General features: G+C 39.4%; 20 non-coding genes across 20 annotated transcripts; all 20 read left to right on the top strand.

Moving 5' to 3' along the window:
* Positions 1-453: 453 nt before the first annotated feature.
* trnat-cgu (transfer RNA threonine (anticodon CGU)) lies at positions 454-525 on the top strand. Its single transcript has one exon. It is a non-coding gene; the product is annotated as a tRNA-Thr (tRNA).
* Positions 526-1,581: 1,056 nt separating this feature from the next.
* trnat-cgu (transfer RNA threonine (anticodon CGU)) lies at positions 1,582-1,653 on the top strand. The gene has a single exon. It is a non-coding gene; the product is annotated as a tRNA-Thr (tRNA).
* Positions 1,654-2,709: 1,056 nt separating this feature from the next.
* On the top strand, positions 2,710-2,781 carry trnat-cgu (transfer RNA threonine (anticodon CGU)). Its single transcript has one exon. It is a non-coding gene; the product is annotated as a tRNA-Thr (tRNA).
* Positions 2,782-3,837: 1,056 nt separating this feature from the next.
* Positions 3,838-3,909, top strand: trnat-cgu (transfer RNA threonine (anticodon CGU)). Its single transcript has one exon. It is a non-coding gene; the product is annotated as a tRNA-Thr (tRNA).
* A 1,050-nt stretch (positions 3,910-4,959) lies between these two features.
* trnat-cgu (transfer RNA threonine (anticodon CGU)) lies at positions 4,960-5,031 on the top strand. The gene has a single exon. It is a non-coding gene; the product is annotated as a tRNA-Thr (tRNA).
* A 1,050-nt stretch (positions 5,032-6,081) lies between these two features.
* On the top strand, positions 6,082-6,153 carry trnat-cgu (transfer RNA threonine (anticodon CGU)). Its single transcript has one exon. It is a non-coding gene; the product is annotated as a tRNA-Thr (tRNA).
* A 1,050-nt stretch (positions 6,154-7,203) lies between these two features.
* Positions 7,204-7,275, top strand: trnat-cgu (transfer RNA threonine (anticodon CGU)). Its single transcript has one exon. It is a non-coding gene; the product is annotated as a tRNA-Thr (tRNA).
* A 1,050-nt stretch (positions 7,276-8,325) lies between these two features.
* On the top strand, positions 8,326-8,397 carry trnat-cgu (transfer RNA threonine (anticodon CGU)). The gene has a single exon. It is a non-coding gene; the product is annotated as a tRNA-Thr (tRNA).
* A 1,050-nt stretch (positions 8,398-9,447) lies between these two features.
* On the top strand, positions 9,448-9,519 carry trnat-cgu (transfer RNA threonine (anticodon CGU)). The gene has a single exon. It is a non-coding gene; the product is annotated as a tRNA-Thr (tRNA).
* A 1,050-nt stretch (positions 9,520-10,569) lies between these two features.
* trnat-cgu (transfer RNA threonine (anticodon CGU)) lies at positions 10,570-10,641 on the top strand. The gene has a single exon. It is a non-coding gene; the product is annotated as a tRNA-Thr (tRNA).
* A 1,050-nt stretch (positions 10,642-11,691) lies between these two features.
* trnat-cgu (transfer RNA threonine (anticodon CGU)) lies at positions 11,692-11,763 on the top strand. The gene has a single exon. It is a non-coding gene; the product is annotated as a tRNA-Thr (tRNA).
* Positions 11,764-12,813: 1,050 nt separating this feature from the next.
* Positions 12,814-12,885, top strand: trnat-cgu (transfer RNA threonine (anticodon CGU)). Its single transcript has one exon. It is a non-coding gene; the product is annotated as a tRNA-Thr (tRNA).
* Positions 12,886-13,935: 1,050 nt separating this feature from the next.
* Positions 13,936-14,007, top strand: trnat-cgu (transfer RNA threonine (anticodon CGU)). Its single transcript has one exon. It is a non-coding gene; the product is annotated as a tRNA-Thr (tRNA).
* A 1,050-nt stretch (positions 14,008-15,057) lies between these two features.
* On the top strand, positions 15,058-15,129 carry trnat-cgu (transfer RNA threonine (anticodon CGU)). The gene has a single exon. It is a non-coding gene; the product is annotated as a tRNA-Thr (tRNA).
* A 1,050-nt stretch (positions 15,130-16,179) lies between these two features.
* On the top strand, positions 16,180-16,251 carry trnat-cgu (transfer RNA threonine (anticodon CGU)). The gene has a single exon. It is a non-coding gene; the product is annotated as a tRNA-Thr (tRNA).
* A 1,050-nt stretch (positions 16,252-17,301) lies between these two features.
* Positions 17,302-17,373, top strand: trnat-cgu (transfer RNA threonine (anticodon CGU)). Its single transcript has one exon. It is a non-coding gene; the product is annotated as a tRNA-Thr (tRNA).
* A 1,050-nt stretch (positions 17,374-18,423) lies between these two features.
* Positions 18,424-18,495, top strand: trnat-cgu (transfer RNA threonine (anticodon CGU)). The gene has a single exon. It is a non-coding gene; the product is annotated as a tRNA-Thr (tRNA).
* Positions 18,496-19,545: 1,050 nt separating this feature from the next.
* On the top strand, positions 19,546-19,617 carry trnat-cgu (transfer RNA threonine (anticodon CGU)). Its single transcript has one exon. It is a non-coding gene; the product is annotated as a tRNA-Thr (tRNA).
* A 1,050-nt stretch (positions 19,618-20,667) lies between these two features.
* trnat-cgu (transfer RNA threonine (anticodon CGU)) lies at positions 20,668-20,739 on the top strand. The gene has a single exon. It is a non-coding gene; the product is annotated as a tRNA-Thr (tRNA).
* Positions 20,740-21,789: 1,050 nt separating this feature from the next.
* Positions 21,790-21,861, top strand: trnat-cgu (transfer RNA threonine (anticodon CGU)). The gene has a single exon. It is a non-coding gene; the product is annotated as a tRNA-Thr (tRNA).
* Positions 21,862-22,678: the final 817 nt, after the last annotated feature.

Raw genomic sequence — 22,678 nt, 5'->3', positions numbered from 1 at the left:
CTTTTTGTAGATGAATGTGCTTCTTTAATTTACAAAGATTATGTGAATCCAAATTAATCATTTTAGTTTGAGGTCAATGGACAGATAATGTTTACATCAATTTACGTAATGTGCCCTTTTCTTGATTGCTGGTCTGTTTAATTCACATAATAATTTGTACAGCTCGGCCGTGGGACGGTGGGCAGCTGCAAAGATATTGACTTAATAATGATAGTTCATTCATTCACTCATTTTTATGCAGTTAAGGTGGTGGGGTGGCCGAGTGGTAAGGGGTTGGTCTTGTAGACCAAAGATCGTGGGTTCGACCGCTGTTCGTGCCTATTCGTTTCTCGAAGTTTCTAGTCCTGTCTCTTCTTGTCTTTCGCGTTTTGTAATATGAGCAGCAAATATATCATGCCTCACTTATCGTTGTAGTTTTTTGTCATTCAATTTTAAAAGGCCATGTGTCTCTTTGGCATGGTGGCCAAGTGGTAAGGCGTTGGTCTCGTAAACCAAAGATCACGGGTTCAACCCCCATCCGTGCCTCGATGTTGCGTTGAAAAATTCATTGATGTTTCGTGCTTATTTCTTAATTTTCAAAGGTCAGTTTTTCAATGTTGTTGAAAATGTAATAATTACAAGCATGTCTTCACCTTGTACATGGAAGTGAAGTGCTTCTCTAATTTACAGAAAATTATAGCAGAACTGTTTTCCCAAACATAGCTTTTTTATTGATTGTTTTTGCTGTCCATAATTTCCAGCTAGCTTTGTAAAACATATTGACCGAGTTGTCCCATGCTAATCCTGAAATTCCAAAAGGCTTCCACATTAATCACATTTCTAGATTCTGTTGAGGTGTGATCCTCCTTGATCAATGGGATGTTTGCAATGTGTGCTGGTATACTCAGAACAATTAACCAAATACCTCTGTCTGGTGAACTTGAAGTGTTTCCTTTTGAAACCTAAGGTCATTCCAGAGAATCTTTCCACCTCTCTTGTGAACATGCCACTACTCCCCAACAAGTCATACCCCAGACAGATAAAAGGACCCTTTTTAATTAACCAAGCTAACTGTGGCCAAAGTGACAATTTTATCAACGATTGAAAGTTGAGCATTATGCCATCCTAACGCACGCAGGATCAACCATTCTTTTTGTAGATGAATGTGCTTCTTTAATTTACAAAGATTATGTGAATCCAAATTAATCATTTTAGTTTGAGGTCAATGGACAGATAATGTTTACATCAATTTACGTAATGTGCCCTTTTCTTGATTGCTGGTCTGTTTAATTCACATAATAATTTGTACAGCTCGGCCGTGGGACGGTGGGCAGCTGCAAAGATATTGACTTAATAATGATAGTTCATTCATTCACTCATTTTTATGCAGTTCAGGTGGTGGGGTGGCCGAGTGGTAAGGGGTTGGTCTTGTAGACCAAAGATCGTGGGTTCGACCGCTGTTCGTGCCTATTCGTTTCTCGAAGTTTCTAGTCCTGTCTCTTCTTGTCTTTCGCGTTTTGTAATATGAGCAGCAAATATATCATGCCTCACTTATCGTTGTAGTTTTTTGTCATTCAATTTTAAAAGGCCATGTGTCTCTTTGGCATGGTGGCCAAGTGGTAAGGCGTTGGTCTCGTAAACCAAAGATCATGGGTTCAACCCCCATCCGTGCCTCGATGTTGCGTTGAAAAATTCATTGATGTTTCGTGCTTATTTCTTAATTTTCAAAGGTCAGTTTTTCAATGTTGTTGAAAATGTAATAATTACAAGCATGTCTTCACCTTGTACATGGAAGTGAAGTGCTTCTCTAATTTACAGAAAATTATAGCAGAACTGTTTTCCCAAACATAGCTTTTTTATTGATTGTTTTTGCTGTCCATAATTTCCAGCTAGCTTTGTAAAACATATTGACCGAGTTGTCCCATGCTAATCCTGAAATTCCAAAAGGCTTCCACATTAATCACATTTCTAGATTCTGTTGAGGTGTGATCCTCCTTGATCAATGGGATGTTTGCAATGTGTGCTGGTATACTCAGAACAATTAACCAAATACCTCTGTCTGGTGAACTTGAAGTGTTTCCTTTTGAAACCTAAGGTCATTCCAGAGAATCTTTCCACCTCTCTTGTGAACATGCCACTACTCCCCAACAAGTCATACCCCAGACAGATAAAAGGACCCTTTTTAATTAACCAAGCTAACTGTGGCCAAAGTGACAATTTTATCAACGATTGAAAGTTGAGCATTATGCCATCCTAACGCACGCAGGATCAACCATTCTTTTTGTAGATGAATGTGCTTCTTTAATTTACAAAGATTATGTGAATCCAAATTAATCATTTTAGTTTGAGGTCAATGGACAGATAATGTTTACATCAATTTACGTAATGTGCCCTTTTCTTGATTGCTGGTCTGTTTAATTCACATAATAATTTGTACAGCTCGGCCGTGGGACGGTGGGCAGCTGCAAAGATATTGACTTAATAATGATAGTTCATTCATTCACTCATTTTTATGCAGTTCAGGTGGTGGGGTGGCCGAGTGGTAAGGGGTTGGTCTTGTAGACCAAAGATCGTGGGTTCGACCGCTGTTCGTGCCTATTCGTTTCTCGAAGTTTCTAGTCCTGTCTCTTCTTGTCTTTCGCGTTTTGTAATATGAGCAGCAAATATATCATGCCTCACTTATCGTTGTAGTTTTTTGTCATTCAATTTTAAAAGTCTATGTGTCTCTTTGGCATGGTGGCCAAGTGGTAAGGCGTTGGTCTCGTAAACCAAAGATCACGGGTTAAACCCCCATCCGTGCCTCGATGTTGCGTTGAAAAATTAATTGATGTTTCGTGCTTATTTCTTAATTTTCAAAGGTCAGTTTTTCAATGTTGTTGAAAATGTAATAATTACAAGCATGTCTTCACCTTGTACATGGAAGTGAAGTGCTTCTCTAATTTACAGAAAATTATAGCAGAACTGTTTTCCCAAACATAGCTTTTTTATTGATTGTTTTTGCTGTCCATAATTTCCAGCTAGCTTTGTAAAACATATTGACCGAGTTGTCCCATGCTAATCCTGAAATTCCAAAAGGCTTCCACATTAATCACATTTCTAGATTCTGTTGAGGTGTGATCCTCCTTGATCAATGGGATGTTTGCAATGTGTGCTGGTATACTCAGAATAATTAACCAAATACCTCTGTCTGGTGAACTTGAAGTGTTTCCTTTTGAAACCTAAGGTCATTCCAGAGAATCTTTCCACCTCTCTTGTGAACATGCCACTACTCCCCAACAAGTCATACCCCAGACAGATAAAAGGACCCTTTTTAATTAACCAAGCTAACTGTGGCCAAAGTGACAATTTTATCAACGATTGAAAGTTGAGCATTATGCCATCCTAACGCACGCAGAATCAACCATTCTTTTTGTAGATGAATGTGCTTCTTTAATTGACAAAGATTATGTGAATCCAAATTAATCATTTTAGTTTGAGGTCAATGGACAGATAACGTTTACATCAATTTACGTAATGTGGCCTTTTCTTCATTGCTGGTCTGTTTAATTCACATAGTAATTTGTACAGCTTGGCCGTGGGACGGTGGGCAGCTGCAAAGATATTGACTTAATAATGATAGTTCATTCATTCACTCATTTTTATGCAGTTCAGGTGGTGGGGTGGCCGAGTGGTAAGGGGTTGGTCTTGTAGACCAAAGATCGTGGGTTCGACCGCTGTCCGTGCCTATTCATTTCTCGAAGTTTCTAGTCCTGTCTCTTCTTGTCTTTCGCGTTTTGTAATCCGCGCAGCAGACATATCATGCCTCACTTATCATTGTTGTTTTTTGTCATTCAATTTTTCAATCTCATGTGTCTCTTTGGCATGGTGGCCAAGTGGTAAGGCGTTGGTCTCGTAAACCAAAGATCGTGGGTTCAACCCCCATCCGTACCTTGATGTTGGATTGCGGAATTCTATCATGTTTCTTTCCTCATTTTCAAAGGTCAGTTTTTCAATGTTGTTGAAAATGTAATAATTACAAGCATGTCTTCACCTTGTACATGGAAGTGAAGTGCTTCTCTAATTTACAGAAAATTATAGCAGAACTGTTTTCCCAAACATAGCTTTTTTATTGATTGTTTTTGCTGTACATAATTTCCAGCTACCTTTGTAAAACATTATTGACCGAGTTGTCCCATGCTAATCCTGAATTTCCAAAAGGCTTCCACATTAATCACATTTCTAGATTTTGTTGAGGTGTGATCCTCCTTGATCAATGGGATGTTTGCAATGTGTGCTGGTATACTCAGAACAATTAACCAAATACCTCTGTCTGGTGAACTTGAAGTGTTTCCTTTTGAAACCTAAGGTCATTCCAGAGAATCTTTCCACCTCTCTTGTGAACATGCCACTACTCCCCAACAAGTCATACCCCAGACAGATAAAAGGACCCTTTTTAATTAACCAAGCTAACTGTGGCCAAAGTGACAATTTTATCAACGATTGAAAGTTGAGCATTATGCCATCCTAACGCACGCAGAATCAACCATTCTTTTTGTAGATGAATGTGCTTCTTTAATTGACAAAGATTATGTGAATCCAAATTAATCATTTTAGTTTGAGGTCAATGGACAGATAACGTTTACATCAATTTACGTAATGTGCCCTTTTCTTGATTGCTGGTCTGTTTAATTCACATAATAATTTGTACAGCTCGGCCGTAGGACGGTGGGCAGCTGCAAAGATATTGACTTAATAATGATAGTTCATTCATTCACTCATTTTTATGCAGTTCAGGTGGTGGGGTGGCCGAGTGGTAAGGGGTTGGTCTTGTAGACCAAAGATCGTGGGTTCGACCGCTGTCCGTGCCTATTCGTTTCTCGAAGTTTCTAGTCCTGTCTCTTCTTGTCTTTCGCGTTTTGTAATCCGCGCAGCAGACATATCATGCCTCACTTATCATTGTTGTTTTTTGTCATTCAATTTTTCAATCTCATGTGTCTCTTTGGCATGGTGGCCAAGTGGTAAGGCGTTGGTCTCGTAAACCAAAGATCGTGGGTTCAACCCCCATCCGTGCCTCGATGTTGGATTGCGGAATTCTATCATGTTTCTTTCCTCATTTTCAAAGGTCAGTTTTTCAATGTTGTTGAAAATGTAATAATTACAAGCATGTCTTCACCTTGTACATGGAAGTGAAGTGCTTCTCTAATTTACAGAAAATTATAGCAGAACTGTTTTCCCAAACATAGCTTTTTTATTGATTGTTTTTGCTGTACATAATTTCCAGCTACCTTTGTAAAACATTATTGACCGAGTTGTCCCATGCTAATCCTGAATTTCCAAAAGGCTTCCACATTAATCACATTTCTAGATTCTGTTGAGGTGTGATCCTCCTTGATCAATGGGATGTTTGCAATGTGTGCTGGTATACTCAGAACAATTAACCAAATACCTCTGTCTGGTGAACTTGAAGTGTTTCCTTTTGAAACCTACGGTCATTCCAGAGAATCTTTCCACCTCTCTTGTGAACATGCCACTACTCCCCAACAAGTCATACCCCAGACAGATAAAAGGACCCTTTTTAATTAACCAAGCTAACTGTGGCCAAAGTGACAATTTTATCAACGATTGAAAGTTGAGCATTATGCCATCCTAACGAACGCAGAATCAACCATTCTTTTTGTAGATGAATGTGCTTCTTTAATTGACAAAGATTATGTGAATCCAAATTAATCATTTTAGTTTGAGGTCAATGGACAGATAACGTTTACATCAATTTACGTAATGTGGCCTTTTCTTCATTGCTGGTCTGTTTAATTCACATAGTAATTTGTACAGCTTGGCCGTGGGACGGTGGGCAGCTGCAAAGATATTGACTCAATAATGATAGTTCATTCATTCACTCATTTTTATGCAGTTCAGGTGGTGGGGTGGCCGAGTGGTAAGGGGTTGGTCTTGTAGACCAAAGATCGTGGGTTCGACCGCTGTCCGTGCCTATTCGTTTCTCGAAGTTTCTAGTCCTGTCTCTTCTTGTCTTTCGCGTTTTGTAATCCGCGCAGCAGACATATCATGCCTCACTTATCATTGTTGTTTTTTGTCATTCAATTTTTCAATCTCATGTGTCTCTTTGGCATGGTGGCCAAGTGGTAAGGCGTTGGTCTCGTAAACCAAAGATCGTGGGTTCAACCCCCATCCGTGCCTCGATGTTGGATTGCGGAATTCTATCATGTTTCTTTCCTCATTTTCAAAGGTCAGTTTTTCAATGTTGTTGAAAATGTAATAATTACAAGCATGTCTTCACCTTGTACATGGAAGTGAAGTGCTTCTCTAATTTACAGAAAATTATAGCAGAACTGTTTTCCCAAACATAGCTTTTTTATTGATTGTTTTTGCTGTACATAATTTCCAGCTACCTTTGTAAAACATTATTGACCGAGTTGTCCCATGCTAATCCTGAATTTCCAAAAGGCTTCCACATTAATCACATTTCTAGATTCTGTTGAGGTGTGATCCTCCTTGATCAATGGGATGTTTGCAATGTGTGCTGGTATACTCAGAACAATTAACCAAATACCTCTGTCTGGTGAACTTGAAGTGTTTCCTTTTGAAACCTACGGTCATTCCAGAGAATCTTTCCACCTCTCTTGTGAACATGCCACTACTCCCCAACAAGTCATACCCCAGACAGATAAAAGGACCCTTTTTAATTAACCAAGCTAACTGTGGCCAAAGTGACAATTTTATCAACGATTGAAAGTTGAGCATTATGCCATCCTAACGCACGCAGAATCAACCATTCTTTTTGTAGATGAATGTGCTTCTTTAATTGACAAAGATTATGTGAATCCAAATTAATCATTTTAGTTTGAGGTCAATGGACAGATAACGTTTACATCAATTTACGTAATGTGCCCTTTTCTTGATTGCTGGTCTGTTTAATTCACATAATAATTTGTACAGCTCGGCCGTGGGAAGGTGGGCAGCTGCAAAGATATTGACTTAATAATGATAGTTCATTCATTCACTCATTTTTATGCAGTTCAGGTGGTGGGGTGGCCGAGTGGTAAGGGGTTGGTCTTGTAGACCAAAGATCGTGGGTTCGACCGCTGTCCGTGCCTATTCGTTTCTCGAAGTTTCTAGTCCTGTCTCTTCTTGTCTTTCGCGTTTTGTAATCCGCGCAGCAGACATATCATGCCTCACTTATCATTGTTGTTTTTTGTCATTCAATTTTTCAATCTCATGTGTCTCTTTGGCATGGTGGCCAAGTGGTAAGGCGTTGGTCTCGTAAACCAAAGATCGTGGGTTCAACCCCCATCCGTGCCTCGATGTTGGATTGCGGAATTCTATCATGTTTCTTTCCTCATTTTCAAAGGTCAGTTTTTCAATGTTGTTGAAAATGTAATAATTACAAGCATGTCTTCACCTTGTACATGGAAGTGAAGTGCTTCTCTAATTTACAGAAAATTATAGCAGAACTGTTTTCCCAAACATAGCTTTTTTATTGATTGTTTTTGCTGTACATAATTTCCAGCTACCTTTGTAAAACATTATTGACCGAGTTGTCCCATGCTAATCCTGAATTTCCAAAAGGCTTCCACATTAATCACATTTCTAGATTCTGTTGAGGTGTGATCCTCCTTGATCAATGGGATGTTTGCAATGTGTGCTGGTATACTCAGAACAATTAACCAAATACCTCTGTCTGGTGAACTTGAAGTGTTTCCTTTTGAAACCTACGGTCATTCCAGAGAATCTTTCCACCTCTCTTGTGAACATGCCACTACTCCCCAACAAGTCATACCCCAGACAGATAAAAGGACCCTTTTTAATTAACCAAGCTAACTGTGGCCAAAGTGACAATTTTATCAACGATTGAAAGTTGAGCATTATGCCATCCTAACGCACGCAGAATCAACCATTCTTTTTGTAGATGAATGTGCTTCTTTAATTGACAAAGATTATGTGAATCCAAATTAATCATTTTAGTTTGAGGTCAATGGACAGATAACGTTTACATCAATTTACGTAATGTGCCCTTTTCTTGATTGCTGGTCTGTTTAATTCACATAATAATTTGTACAGCTCGGCCGTGGGAAGGTGGGCAGCTGCAAAGATATTGACTTAATAATGATAGTTCATTCATTCACTCATTTTTATGCAGTTCAGGTGGTGGGGTGGCCGAGTGGTAAGGGGTTGGTCTTGTAGACCAAAGATCGTGGGTTCGACCGCTGTCCGTGCCTATTCGTTTCTCGAAGTTTCTAGTCCTGTCTCTTCTTGTCTTTCGCGTTTTGTAATCCGCGCAGCAGACATATCATGCCTCACTTATCATTGTTGTTTTTTGTCATTCAATTTTTCAATCTCATGTGTCTCTTTGGCATGGTGGCCAAGTGGTAAGGCGTTGGTCTCGTAAACCAAAGATCGTGGGTTCGACCCCCATCCGTGCCTCGATGTTGGATTGCGGAATTCTATCATGTTTCTTTCCTCATTTTCAAAGGTCAGTTTTTCAATGTTGTTGAAAATGTAATAATTACAAGCATGTCTTCACCTTGTACATGGAAGTGAAGTGCTTCTCTAATTTACAGAAAATTATAGCAGAACTGTTTTCCCAAACATAGCTTTTTTATTGATTGTTTTTGCTGTACATAATTTCCAGCTACCTTTGTAAAACATTATTGACCGAGTTGTCCCATGCTAATCCTGAATTTCCAAAAGGCTTCCACATTAATCACATTTCTAGATTCTGTTGAGGTGTGATCCTCCTTGATCAATGGGATGTTTGCAATGTGTGCTGGTATACTCAGAACAATTAACCAAATACCTCTGTCTGGTGAACTTGAAGTGTTTCCTTTTGAAACCTACGGTCATTCCAGAGAATCTTTCCACCTCTCTTGTGAACATGCCACTACTCCCCAACAAGTCATACCCCAGACAGATAAAAGGACCCTTTTTAATTAACCAAGCTAACTGTGGCCAAAGTGACAATTTTATCAACGATTGAAAGTTGAGCATTATGCCATCCTAACGCACGCAGAATCAACCATTCTTTTTGTAGATGAATGTGCTTCTTTAATTGACAAAGATTATGTGAATCCAAATTAATCATTTTAGTTTGAGGTCAATGGACAGATAACGTTTACATCAATTTACGTAATGTGCCCTTTTCTTGATTGCTGGTCTGTTTAATTCACATAATAATTTGTACAGCTCGGCCGTGGGAAGGTGGGCAGCTGCAAAGATATTGACTTAATAATGATAGTTCATTCATTCACTCATTTTTATGCAGTTCAGGTGGTGGGGTGGCCGAGTGGTAAGGGGTTGGTCTTGTAGACCAAAGATCGTGGGTTCGACCGCTGTCCGTGCCTATTCGTTTCTCGAAGTTTCTAGTCCTGTCTCTTCTTGTCTTTCGCGTTTTGTAATCCGCGCAGCAGACATATCATGCCTCACTTATCATTGTAGTTTTTTATCATTCAATTTTTTAATCTCGTGCGTCTCTTTGGCATGGTGGCCAAGTGGTAAGGCGTTGGTCTCGTAAACCAAAGGTCATGGGTTCAACCCCCATCCGTGCCTCGATGTTGGATTGCGGAATTCTATCATGTTTCTTTCCTCATTTTCAAAGGTCAGTTTTTCAATGTTGTTGAAAATGTAATAATTACAAGCATGTCTTCACCTTGTACATGGAAGTGAAGTGCTTCTCTAATTTACAGAAAATTATAGCAGAACTGTTTTCCCAAACATAGCTTTTTTATTGATTGTTTTTGCTGTACATAATTTCCAGCTACCTTTGTAAAACATTATTGACCGAGTTGTCCCATGCTAATCCTGAATTTCCAAAAGGCTTCCACATTAATCACATTTCTAGATTCTGTTGAGGTGTGATCCTCCTTGATCAATGGGATGTTTGCAATGTGTGCTGGTATACTCAGAACAATTAACCAAATACCTCTGTCTGGTGAACTTGAAGTGTTTCCTTTTGAAACCTACGGTCATTCCAGAGAATCTTTCCACCTCTCTTGTGAACATGCCACTACTCCCCAACAAGTCATACCCCAGACAGATAAAAGGACCCTTTTTAATTAACCAAGCTAACTGTGGCCAAAGTGACAATTTTATCAACGATTGAAAGTTGAGCATTATGCCATCCTAACGAACGCAGAATCAACCATTCTTTTTGTAGATGAATGTGCTTCTTTAATTGACAAAGATTATGTGAATCCAAATTAATCATTTTAGTTTGAGGTCAATGGACAGATAACGTTTACATCAATTTACGTAATGTGCCCTTTTCTTGATTGCTGGTCTGTTTAATTCACATAATAATTTGTACAGCTCGGCCGTGGGAAGGTGGGCAGCTGCAAAGATATTGACTTAATAATGATAGTTCATTCATTCACTCATTTTTATGCAGTTCAGGTGGTGGGGTGGCCGAGTGGTAAGGGGTTGGTCTTGTAGACCAAAGATCGTGGGTTCGACCGCTGTCCGTGCCTATTCGTTTCTCGAAGTTTCTAGTCCTGTCTCTTCTTGTCTTTCGCGTTTTGTAATCCGCGCAGCAGACATATCATGCCTCACTTATCATTGTAGTTTTTTATCATTCAATTTTTTAATCTCGTGCGTCTCTTTGGCATGGTGGCCAAGTGGTAAGGCGTTGGTCTCGTAAACCAAAGGTCATGGGTTCAACCCCCATCCGTGCCTCGATGTTGGATTGCGGAATTCTATCATGTTTCTTTCCTCATTTTCAAAGGTCAGTTTTTCAATGTTGTTGAAAATGTAATAATTACAAGCATGTCTTCACCTTGTACATGGAAGTGAAGTGCTTCTCTAATTTACAGAAAATTATAGCAGAACTGTTTTCCCAAACATAGCTTTTTTATTGATTGTTTTTGCTGTACATAATTTCCAGCTACCTTTGTAAAACATTATTGACCGAGTTGTCCCATGCTAATCCTGAATTTCCAAAAGGCTTCCACATTAATCACATTTCTAGATTCTGTTGAGGTGTGATCCTCCTTGATCAATGGGATGTTTGCAATGTGTGCTGGTATACTCAGAACAATTAACCAAATACCTCTGTCTGGTGAACTTGAAGTGTTTCCTTTTGAAACCTACGGTCATTCCAGAGAATCTTTCCACCTCTCTTGTGAACATGCCACTACTCCCCAACAAGTCATACCCCAGACAGATAAAAGGACCCTTTTTAATTAACCAAGCTAACTGTGGCCAAAGTGACAATTTTATCAACGATTGAAAGTTGAGCATTATGCCATCCTAACGCACGCAGAATCAACCATTCTTTTTGTAGATGAATGTGCTTCTTTAATTGACAAAGATTATGTGAATCCAAATTAATCATTTTAGTTTGAGGTCAATGGACAGATAACGTTTACATCAATTTACGTAATGTGGCCTTTTCTTCATTGCTGGTCTGTTTAATTCACATAGTAATTTGTACAGCTTGGCCGTGGGACGGTGGGCAGCTGCAAAGATATTGACTCAATAATGATAGTTCATTCATTCACTCATTTTTATGCAGTTCAGGTGGTGGGGTGGCCGAGTGGTAAGGGGTTGGTCTTGTAGACCAAAGATCGTGGGTTCGACCGCTGTCCGTGCCTATTCGTTTCTCGAAGTTTCTAGTCCTGTCTCTTCTTGTCTTTCGCGTTTTGTAATCCGCGCAGCAGACATATCATGCCTCACTTATCATTGTTGTTTTTTGTCATTCAATTTTTCAATCTCATGTGTCTCTTTGGCATGGTGGCCAAGTGGTAAGGCGTTGGTCTCGTAAACCAAAGATCGTGGGTTCAACCCCCATCCGTGCCTCGATGTTGGATTGCGGAATTCTATCATGTTTCTTTCCTCATTTTCAAAGGTCAGTTTTTCAATGTTGTTGAAAATGTAATAATTACAAGCATGTCTTCACCTTGTACATGGAAGTGAAGTGCTTCTCTAATTTACAGAAAATTATAGCAGAACTGTTTTCCCAAACATAGCTTTTTTATTGATTGTTTTTGCTGTACATAATTTCCAGCTACCTTTGTAAAACATTATTGACCGAGTTGTCCCATGCTAATCCTGAATTTCCAAAAGGCTTCCACATTAATCACATTTCTAGATTCTGTTGAGGTGTGATCCTCCTTGATCAATGGGATGTTTGCAATGTGTGCTGGTATACTCAGAACAATTAACCAAATACCTCTGTCTGGTGAACTTGAAGTGTTTCCTTTTGAAACCTACGGTCATTCCAGAGAATCTTTCCACCTCTCTTGTGAACATGCCACTACTCCCCAACAAGTCATACCCCAGACAGATAAAAGGACCCTTTTTAATTAACCAAGCTAACTGTGGCCAAAGTGACAATTTTATCAACGATTGAAAGTTGAGCATTATGCCATCCTAACGCACGCAGAATCAACCATTCTTTTTGTAGATGAATGTGCTTCTTTAATTGACAAAGATTATGTGAATCCAAATTAATCATTTTAGTTTGAGGTCAATGGACAGATAACGTTTACATCAATTTACGTAATGTGCCCTTTTCTTGATTGCTGGTCTGTTTAATTCACATAATAATTTGTACAGCTCGGCCGTGGGAAGGTGGGCAGCTGCAAAGATATTGACTTAATAATGATAGTTCATTCATTCACTCATTTTTATGCAGTTCAGGTGGTGGGGTGGCCGAGTGGTAAGGGGTTGGTCTTGTAGACCAAAGATCGTGGGTTCGACCGCTGTCCGTGCCTATTCGTTTCTCGAAGTTTCTAGTCCTGTCTCTTCTTGTCTTTCGCGTTTTGTAATCCGCGCAGCAGACATATCATGCCTCACTTATCATTGTAGTTTTTTATCATTCAATTTTTTAATCTCGTGCGTCTCTTTGGCATGGTGGCCAAGTGGTAAGGCGTTGGTCTCGTAAACCAAAGGTCATGGGTTCAACCCCCATCCGTGCCTCGATGTTGGATTGCGGAATTCTATCATGTTTCTTTCCTCATTTTCAAAGGTCAGTTTTTCAATGTTGTTGAAAATGTAATAATTACAAGCATGTCTTCACCTTGTACATGGAAGTGAAGTGCTTCTCTAATTTACAGAAAATTATAGCAGAACTGTTTTCCCAAACATAGCTTTTTTATTGATTGTTTTTGCTGTACATAATTTCCAGCTACCTTTGTAAAACATTATTGACCGAGTTGTCCCATGCTAATCCTGAATTTCCAAAAGGCTTCCACATTAATCACATTTCTAGATTCTGTTGAGGTGTGATCCTCCTTGATCAATGGGATGTTTGCAATGTGTGCTGGTATACTCAGAACAATTAACCAAATACCTCTGTCTGGTGAACTTGAAGTGTTTCCTTTTGAAACCTACGGTCATTCCAGAGAATCTTTCCACCTCTCTTGTGAACATGCCACTACTCCCCAACAAGTCATACCCCAGACAGATAAAAGGACCCTTTTTAATTAACCAAGCTAACTGTGGCCAAAGTGACAATTTTATCAACGATTGAAAGTTGAGCATTATGCCATCCTAACGCACGCAGAATCAACCATTCTTTTTGTAGATGAATGTGCTTCTTTAATTGACAAAGATTATGTGAATCCAAATTAATCATTTTAGTTTGAGGTCAATGGACAGATAACGTTTACATCAATTTACGTAATGTGGCCTTTTCTTCATTGCTGGTCTGTTTAATTCACATAGTAATTTGTACAGCTTGGCCGTGGGACGGTGGGCAGCTGCAAAGATATTGACTCAATAATGATAGTTCATTCATTCACTCATTTTTATGCAGTTCAGGTGGTGGGGTGGCCGAGTGGTAAGGGGTTGGTCTTGTAGACCAAAGATCGTGGGTTCGACCGCTGTCCGTGCCTATTCGTTTCTCGAAGTTTCTAGTCCTGTCTCTTCTTGTCTTTCGCGTTTTGTAATCCGCGCAGCAGACATATCATGCCTCACTTATCATTGTTGTTTTTTGTCATTCAATTTTTCAATCTCATGTGTCTCTTTGGCATGGTGGCCAAGTGGTAAGGCGTTGGTCTCGTAAACCAAAGATCGTGGGTTCAACCCCCATCCGTGCCTCGATGTTGGATTGCGGAATTCTATCATGTTTCTTTCCTCATTTTCAAAGGTCAGTTTTTCAATGTTGTTGAAAATGTAATAATTACAAGCATGTCTTCACCTTGTACATGGAAGTGAAGTGCTTCTCTAATTTACAGAAAATTATAGCAGAACTGTTTTCCCAAACATAGCTTTTTTATTGATTGTTTTTGCTGTACATAATTTCCAGCTACCTTTGTAAAACATTATTGACCGAGTTGTCCCATGCTAATCCTGAATTTCCAAAAGGCTTCCACATTAATCACATTTCTAGATTCTGTTGAGGTGTGATCCTCCTTGATCAATGGGATGTTTGCAATGTGTGCTGGTATACTCAGAACAATTAACCAAATACCTCTGTCTGGTGAACTTGAAGTGTTTCCTTTTGAAACCTACGGTCATTCCAGAGAATCTTTCCACCTCTCTTGTGAACATGCCACTACTCCCCAACAAGTCATACCCCAGACAGATAAAAGGACCCTTTTTAATTAACCAAGCTAACTGTGGCCAAAGTGACAATTTTATCAACGATTGAAAGTTGAGCATTATGCCATCCTAACGCACGCAGAATCAACCATTCTTTTTGTAGATGAATGTGCTTCTTTAATTGACAAAGATTATGTGAATCCAAATTAATCATTTTAGTTTGAGGTCAATGGACAGATAACGTTTACATCAATTTACGTAATGTGCCCTTTTCTTGATTGCTGGTCTGTTTAATTCACATAATAATTTGTACAGCTCGGCCGTGGGAAGGTGGGCAGCTGCAAAGATATTGACTTAATAATGATAGTTCATTCATTCACTCATTTTTATGCAGTTCAGGTGGTGGGGTGGCCGAGTGGTAAGGGGTTGGTCTTGTAGACCAAAGATCGTGGGTTCGACCGCTGTCCGTGCCTATTCGTTTCTCGAAGTTTCTAGTCCTGTCTCTTCTTGTCTTTCGCGTTTTGTAATCCGCGCAGCAGACATATCATGCCTCACTTATCATTGTAGTTTTTTATCATTCAATTTTTTAATCTCGTGCGTCTCTTTGGCATGGTGGCCAAGTGGTAAGGCGTTGGTCTCGTAAACCAAAGGTCATGGGTTCAACCCCCATCCGTGCCTCGATGTTGGATTGCGGAATTCTATCATGTTTCTTTCCTCATTTTCAAAGGTCAGTTTTTCAATGTTGTTGAAAATGTAATAATTACAAGCATGTCTTCACCTTGTACATGGAAGTGAAGTGCTTCTCTAATTTACAGAAAATTATAGCAGAACTGTTTTCCCAAACATAGCTTTTTTATTGATTGTTTTTGCTGTACATAATTTCCAGCTACCTTTGTAAAACATTATTGACCGAGTTGTCCCATGCTAATCCTGAATTTCCAAAAGGCTTCCACATTAATCACATTTCTAGATTCTGTTGAGGTGTGATCCTCCTTGATCAATGGGATGTTTGCAATGTGTGCTGGTATACTCAGAACAATTAACCAAATACCTCTGTCTGGTGAACTTGAAGTGTTTCCTTTTGAAACCTACGGTCATTCCAGAGAATCTTTCCACCTCTCTTGTGAACATGCCACTACTCCCCAACAAGTCATACCCCAGACAGATAAAAGGACCCTTTTTAATTAACCAAGCTAACTGTGGCCAAAGTGACAATTTTATCAACGATTGAAAGTTGAGCATTATGCCATCCTAACGCACGCAGAATCAACCATTCTTTTTGTAGATGAATGTGCTTCTTTAATTGACAAAGATTATGTGAATCCAAATTAATCATTTTAGTTTGAGGTCAATGGACAGATAACGTTTACATCAATTTACGTAATGTGGCCTTTTCTTCATTGCTGGTCTGTTTAATTCACATAGTAATTTGTACAGCTTGGCCGTGGGACGGTGGGCAGCTGCAAAGATATTGACTCAATAATGATAGTTCATTCATTCACTCATTTTTATGCAGTTCAGGTGGTGGGGTGGCCGAGTGGTAAGGGGTTGGTCTTGTAGACCAAAGATCGTGGGTTCGACCGCTGTCCGTGCCTATTCGTTTCTCGAAGTTTCTAGTCCTGTCTCTTCTTGTCTTTCGCGTTTTGTAATCCGCGCAGCAGACATATCATGCCTCACTTATCATTGTTGTTTTTTGTCATTCAATTTTTCAATCTCATGTGTCTCTTTGGCATGGTGGCCAAGTGGTAAGGCGTTGGTCTCGTAAACCAAAGATCGTGGGTTCAACCCCCATCCGTGCCTCGATGTTGGATTGCGGAATTCTATCATGTTTCTTTCCTCATTTTCAAAGGTCAGTTTTTCAATGTTGTTGAAAATGTAATAATTACAAGCATGTCTTCACCTTGTACATGGAAGTGAAGTGCTTCTCTAATTTACAGAAAATTATAGCAGAACTGTTTTCCCAAACATAGCTTTTTTATTGATTGTTTTTGCTGTACATAATTTCCAGCTACCTTTGTAAAACATTATTGACCGAGTTGTCCCATGCTAATCCTGAATTTCCAAAAGGCTTCCACATTAATCACATTTCTAGATTCTGTTGAGGTGTGATCCTCCTTGATCAATGGGATGTTTGCAATGTGTGCTGGTATACTCAGAACAATTAACCAAATACCTCTGTCTGGTGAACTTGAAGTGTTTCCTTTTGAAACCTACGGTCATTCCAGAGAATCTTTCCACCTCTCTTGTGAACATGCCACTACTCCCCAACAAGTCATACCCCAGACAGATAAAAGGACCCTTTTTAATTAACCAAGCTAACTGTGGCCAAAGTGACAATTTTATCAACGATTGAAAGTTGAGCATTATGCCATCCTAACGCACGCAGAATCAACCATTCTTTTTGTAGATGAATGTGCTTCTTTAATTGACAAAGATTATGTGAATCCAAATTAATCATTTTAGTTTGAGGTCAATGGACAGATAACGTTTACATCAATTTACGTAATGTGCCCTTTTCTTGATTGCTGGTCTGTTTAATTCACATAATAATTTGTACAGCTCGGCCGTGGGAAGGTGGGCAGCTGCAAAGATATTGACTTAATAATGATAGTTCATTCATTCACTCATTTTTATGCAGTTCAGGTGGTGGGGTGGCCGAGTGGTAAGGGGTTGGTCTTGTAGACCAAAGATCGTGGGTTCGACCGCTGTCCGTGCCTATTCGTTTCTCGAAGTTTCTAGTCCTGTCTCTTCTTGTCTTTCGCGTTTTGTAATCCGCGCAGCAGACATATCATGCCTCACTTATCATTGTAGTTTTTTATCATTCAATTTTTTAATCTCGTGCGTCTCTTTGGCATGGTGGCCAAGTGGTAAGGCGTTGGTCTCGTAAACCAAAGGTCATGGGTTCAACCCCCATCCGTGCCTCGATGTTGGATTGCGGAATTCTATCATGTTTCTTTCCTCATTTTCAAAGGTCAGTTTTTCAATGTTGTTGAAAATGTAATAATTACAAGCATGTCTTCACCTTGTACATGGAAGTGAAGTGCTTCTCTAATTTACAGAAAATTATAGCAGAACTGTTTTCCCAAACATAGCTTTTTTATTGATTGTTTTTGCTGTACATAATTTCCAGCTACCTTTGTAAAACATTATTGACCGAGTTGTCCCATGCTAATCCTGAATTTCCAAAAGGCTTCCACATTAATCACATTTCTAGATTCTGTTGAGGTGTGATCCTCCTTGATCAATGGGATGTTTGCAATGTGTGCTGGTATACTCAGAACAATTAACCAAATACCTCTGTCTGGTGAACTTGAAGTGTTTCCTTTTGAAACCTACGGTCATTCCAGAGAATCTTTCCACCTCTCTTGTGAACATGCCACTACTCCCCAACAAGTCATACCCCAGACAGATAAAAGGACCCTTTTTAATTAACCAAGCTAACTGTGGCCAAAGTGACAATTTTATCAACGATTGAAAGTTGAGCATTATGCCATCCTAACGCACGCAGAATCAACCATTCTTTTTGTAGATGAATGTGCTTCTTTAATTGACAAAGATTATGTGAATCCAAATTAATCATTTTAGTTTGAGGTCAATGGACAGATAACGTTTACATCAATTTACGTAATGTGGCCTTTTCTTCATTGCTGGTCTGTTTAATTCACATAGTAATTTGTACAGCTTGGCCGTGGGACGGTGGGCAGCTGCAAAGATATTGACTCAATAATGATAGTTCATTCATTCACTCATTTTTATGCAGTTCAGGTGGTGGGGTGGCCGAGTGGTAAGGGGTTGGTCTTGTAGACCAAAGATCGTGGGTTCGACCGCTGTCCGTGCCTATTCGTTTCTCGAAGTTTCTAGTCCTGTCTCTTCTTGTCTTTCGCGTTTTGTAATCCGCGCAGCAGACATATCATGCCTCACTTATCATTGTTGTTTTTTGTCATTCAATTTTTCAATCTCATGTGTCTCTTTGGCATGGTGGCCAAGTGGTAAGGCGTTGGTCTCGTAAACCAAAGATCGTGGGTTCAACCCCCATCCGTGCCTCGATGTTGGATTGCGGAATTCTATCATGTTTCTTTCCTCATTTTCAAAGGTCAGTTTTTCAATGTTGTTGAAAATGTAATAATTACAAGCATGTCTTCACCTTGTACATGGAAGTGAAGTGCTTCTCTAATTTACAGAAAATTATAGCAGAACTGTTTTCCCAAACATAGCTTTTTTATTGATTGTTTTTGCTGTACATAATTTCCAGCTACCTTTGTAAAACATTATTGACCGAGTTGTCCCATGCTAATCCTGAATTTCCAAAAGGCTTCCACATTAATCACATTTCTAGATTCTGTTGAGGTGTGATCCTCCTTGATCAATGGGATGTTTGCAATGTGTGCTGGTATACTCAGAACAATTAACCAAATACCTCTGTCTGGTGAACTTGAAGTGTTTCCTTTTGAAACCTACGGTCATTCCAGAGAATCTTTCCACCTCTCTTGTGAACATGCCACTACTCCCCAACAAGTCATACCCCAGACAGATAAAAGGACCCTTTTTAATTAACCAAGCTAACTGTGGCCAAAGTGACAATTTTATCAACGATTGAAAGTTGAGCATTATGCCATCCTAACGCACGCAGAATCAACCATTCTTTTTGTAGATGAATGTGCTTCTTTAATTGACAAAGATTATGTGAATCCAAATTAATCATTTTAGTTTGAGGTCAATGGACAGATAACGTTTACATCAATTTACGTAATGTGCCCTTTTCTTGATTGCTGGTCTGTTTAATTCACATAATAATTTGTACAGCTCGGCCGTGGGAAGGTGGGCAGCTGCAAAGATATTGACTTAATAATGATAGTTCATTCATTCACTCATTTTTATGCAGTTCAGGTGGTGGGGTGGCCGAGTGGTAAGGGGTTGGTCTTGTAGACCAAAGATCGTGGGTTCGACCGCTGTCCGTGCCTATTCGTTTCTCGAAGTTTCTAGTCCTGTCTCTTCTTGTCTTTCGCGTTTTGTAATCCGCGCAGCAGACATATCATGCCTCACTTATCATTGTAGTTTTTTATCATTCAATTTTTTAATCTCGTGCGTCTCTTTGGCATGGTGGCCAAGTGGTAAGGCGTTGGTCTCGTAAACCAAAGGTCATGGGTTCAACCCCCATCCGTGCCTCGATGTTGGATTGCGGAATTCTATCATGTTTCTTTCCTCATTTTCAAAGGTCAGTTTTTCAATGTTGTTGAAAATGTAATAATTACAAGCATGTCTTCACCTTGTACATGGAAGTGAAGTGCTTCTCTAATTTACAGAAAATTATAGCAGAACTGTTTTCCCAAACATAGCTTTTTTATTGATTGTTTTTGCTGTACATAATTTCCAGCTACCTTTGTAAAACATTATTGACCGAGTTGTCCCATGCTAATCCTGAATTTCCAAAAGGCTTCCACATTAATCACATTTCTAGATTCTGTTGAGGTGTGATCCTCCTTGATCAATGGGATGTTTGCAATGTGTGCTGGTATACTCAGAACAATTAACCAAATACCTCTGTCTGGTGAACTTGAAGTGTTTCCTTTTGAAACCTACGGTCATTCCAGAGAATCTTTCCACCTCTCTTGTGAACATGCCACTACTCCCCAACAAGTCATACCCCAGACAGATAAAAGGACCCTTTTTAATTAACCAAGCTAACTGTGGCCAAAGTGACAATTTTATCAACGATTGAAAGTTGAGCATTATGCCATCCTAACGCACGCAGAATCAACCATTCTTTTTGTAGATGAATGTGCTTCTTTAATTGACAAAGATTATGTGAATCCAAATTAATCATTTTAGTTTGAGGTCAATGGACAGATAACGTTTACATCAATTTACGTAATGTGGCCTTTTCTTCATTGCTGGTCTGTTTAATTCACATAGTAATTTGTACAGCTTGGCCGTGGGACGGTGGGCAGCTGCAAAGATATTGACTCAATAATGATAGTTCATTCATTCACTCATTTTTATGCAGTTCAGGTGGTGGGGTGGCCGAGTGGTAAGGGGTTGGTCTTGTAGACCAAAGATCGTGGGTTCGACCGCTGTCCGTGCCTATTCGTTTCTCGAAGTTTCTAGTCCTGTCTCTTCTTGTCTTTCGCGTTTTGTAATCCGCGCAGCAGACATATCATGCCTCACTTATCATTGTTGTTTTTTGTCATTCAATTTTTCAATCTCATGTGTCTCTTTGGCATGGTGGCCAAGTGGTAAGGCGTTGGTCTCGTAAACCAAAGATCGTGGGTTCAACCCCCATCCGTGCCTCGATGTTGGATTGCGGAATTCTTTCATGTTTCTTTCCTCATTTTCAAAGGTCAGTTTTTCAATGTTGTTGAAAATGTAATAATTACAAGCATGTCTTCACCTTGTACATGGAAGTGAAGTGCTTCTCTAATTTACAGAAAATTATAGCAGAACTGTTTTCCCAAACATAGCTTTTTTATTGATTGTTTTTGCTGTACATAATTTCCAGCTACCTTTGTAAAACATTATTGACCGAGTTGTCCCATGCTAATCCTGAATTTCCAAAAGGCTTCCACATTAATCACATTTCTAGATTCTGTTGAGGTGTGATCCTCCTTGATCAATGGGATGTTTGCAATGTGTGCTGGTATACTCAGAACAATTAACCAAATACCTCTGTCTGGTGAACTTGAAGTGTTTCCTTTTGAAACCTACGGTCATTCCAGAGAATCTTTCCACCTCTCTTGTGAACATGCCACTACTCCCCAACAAGTCATACCCCAGACAGATAAAAGGACCCTTTTTAATTAACCAAGCTAACTGTGGCCAAAGTGACAATTTTATCAACGATTGAAAGTTGAGCATTATGCCATCCTAACGCACGCAGAATCAACCATTCTTTTTGTAGATGAATGTGCTTCTTTAATTGACAAAGATTATGTGAATCCAAATTAATCATTTTAGTTTGAGGTCAATGGACAGATAACGTTTACATCAATTTACGTAATGTGCCCTTTTCTTGATTGCTGGTCTGTTTAATTCACATAATAATTTGTACAGCTCGGCCGTGGGAAGGTGGGCAGCTGCAAAGATATTGACTTAATAATGATAGTTCATTCATTCACTCATTTTTATGCAGTTCAGGTGGTGGGGTGGCCGAGTGGTAAGGGGTTGGTCTTGTAGACCAAAGATCGTGGGTTCGACCGCTGTCCGTGCCTATTCGTTTCTCGAAGTTTCTAGTCCTGTCTCTTCTTGTCTTTCGCGTTTTGTAATCCGCGCAGCAGACATATCATGCCTCACTTATCATTGTAGTTTTTTATCATTCAATTTTTTAATCTCGTGCGTCTCTTTGGCATGGTGGCCAAGTGGTAAGGCGTTGGTCTCGTAAACCAAAGGTCATGGGTTCAACCCCCATCCGTGCCTCGATGTTGGATTGCGGAATTCTATCATGTTTCTTTCCTCATTTTCAAAGGTCAGTTTTTCAATGTTGTTGAAAATGTAATAATTACAAGCATGTCTTCACCTTGTACATGGAAGTGAAGTGCTTCTCTAATTTACAGAAAATTATAGCAGAACTGTTTTCCCAAACATAGCTTTTTTATTGATTGTTTTTGCTGTACATAATTTCCAGCTACCTTTGTAAAACATTATTGACCGAGTTGTCCCATGCTAATCCTGAATTTCCAAAAGGCTTCCACATTAATCACATTTCTAGATTCTGTTGAGGTGTGATCCTCCTTGATCAATGGGATGTTTGCAATGTGTGCTGGTATACTCAGAACAATTAACCAAATACCTCTGTCTGGTGAACTTGAAGTGTTTCCTTTTGAAACCTACGGTCATTCCAGAGAATCTTTCCACCTCTCTTGTGAACATGCCACTACTCCCCAACAAGTCATACCCCAGACAGATAAAAGGACCCTTTTTAATTAACCAAGCTAACTGTGGCCAAAGTGACAATTTTATCAACGATTGAAAGTTGAGCATTATGCCATCCTAACGCACGCAGAATCAACCATTCTTTTTGTAGATGAATGTGCTTCTTTAATTGACAAAGATTATGTGAATCCAAATTAATCATTTTAGTTTGAGGTCAATGGACAGATAACGTTTACATCAATTTACGTAATGTGGCCTTTTCTTCATTGCTGGTCTGTTTAATTCACATAGTAATTTGTACAGCTTGGCCGTGGGACGGTGGGCAGCTGCAAAGATATTGACTCAATAATGATAGTTCATT

Source organism: Conger conger, chromosome 5 (genome assembly GCF_963514075.1).
Source record: "Conger conger chromosome 5, fConCon1.1, whole genome shotgun sequence".
NCBI lineage: Eukaryota > Metazoa > Chordata > Actinopteri > Anguilliformes > Congridae > Conger > Conger conger.
This window is presented reverse-complemented; position numbering and strand designations above follow the sequence as displayed.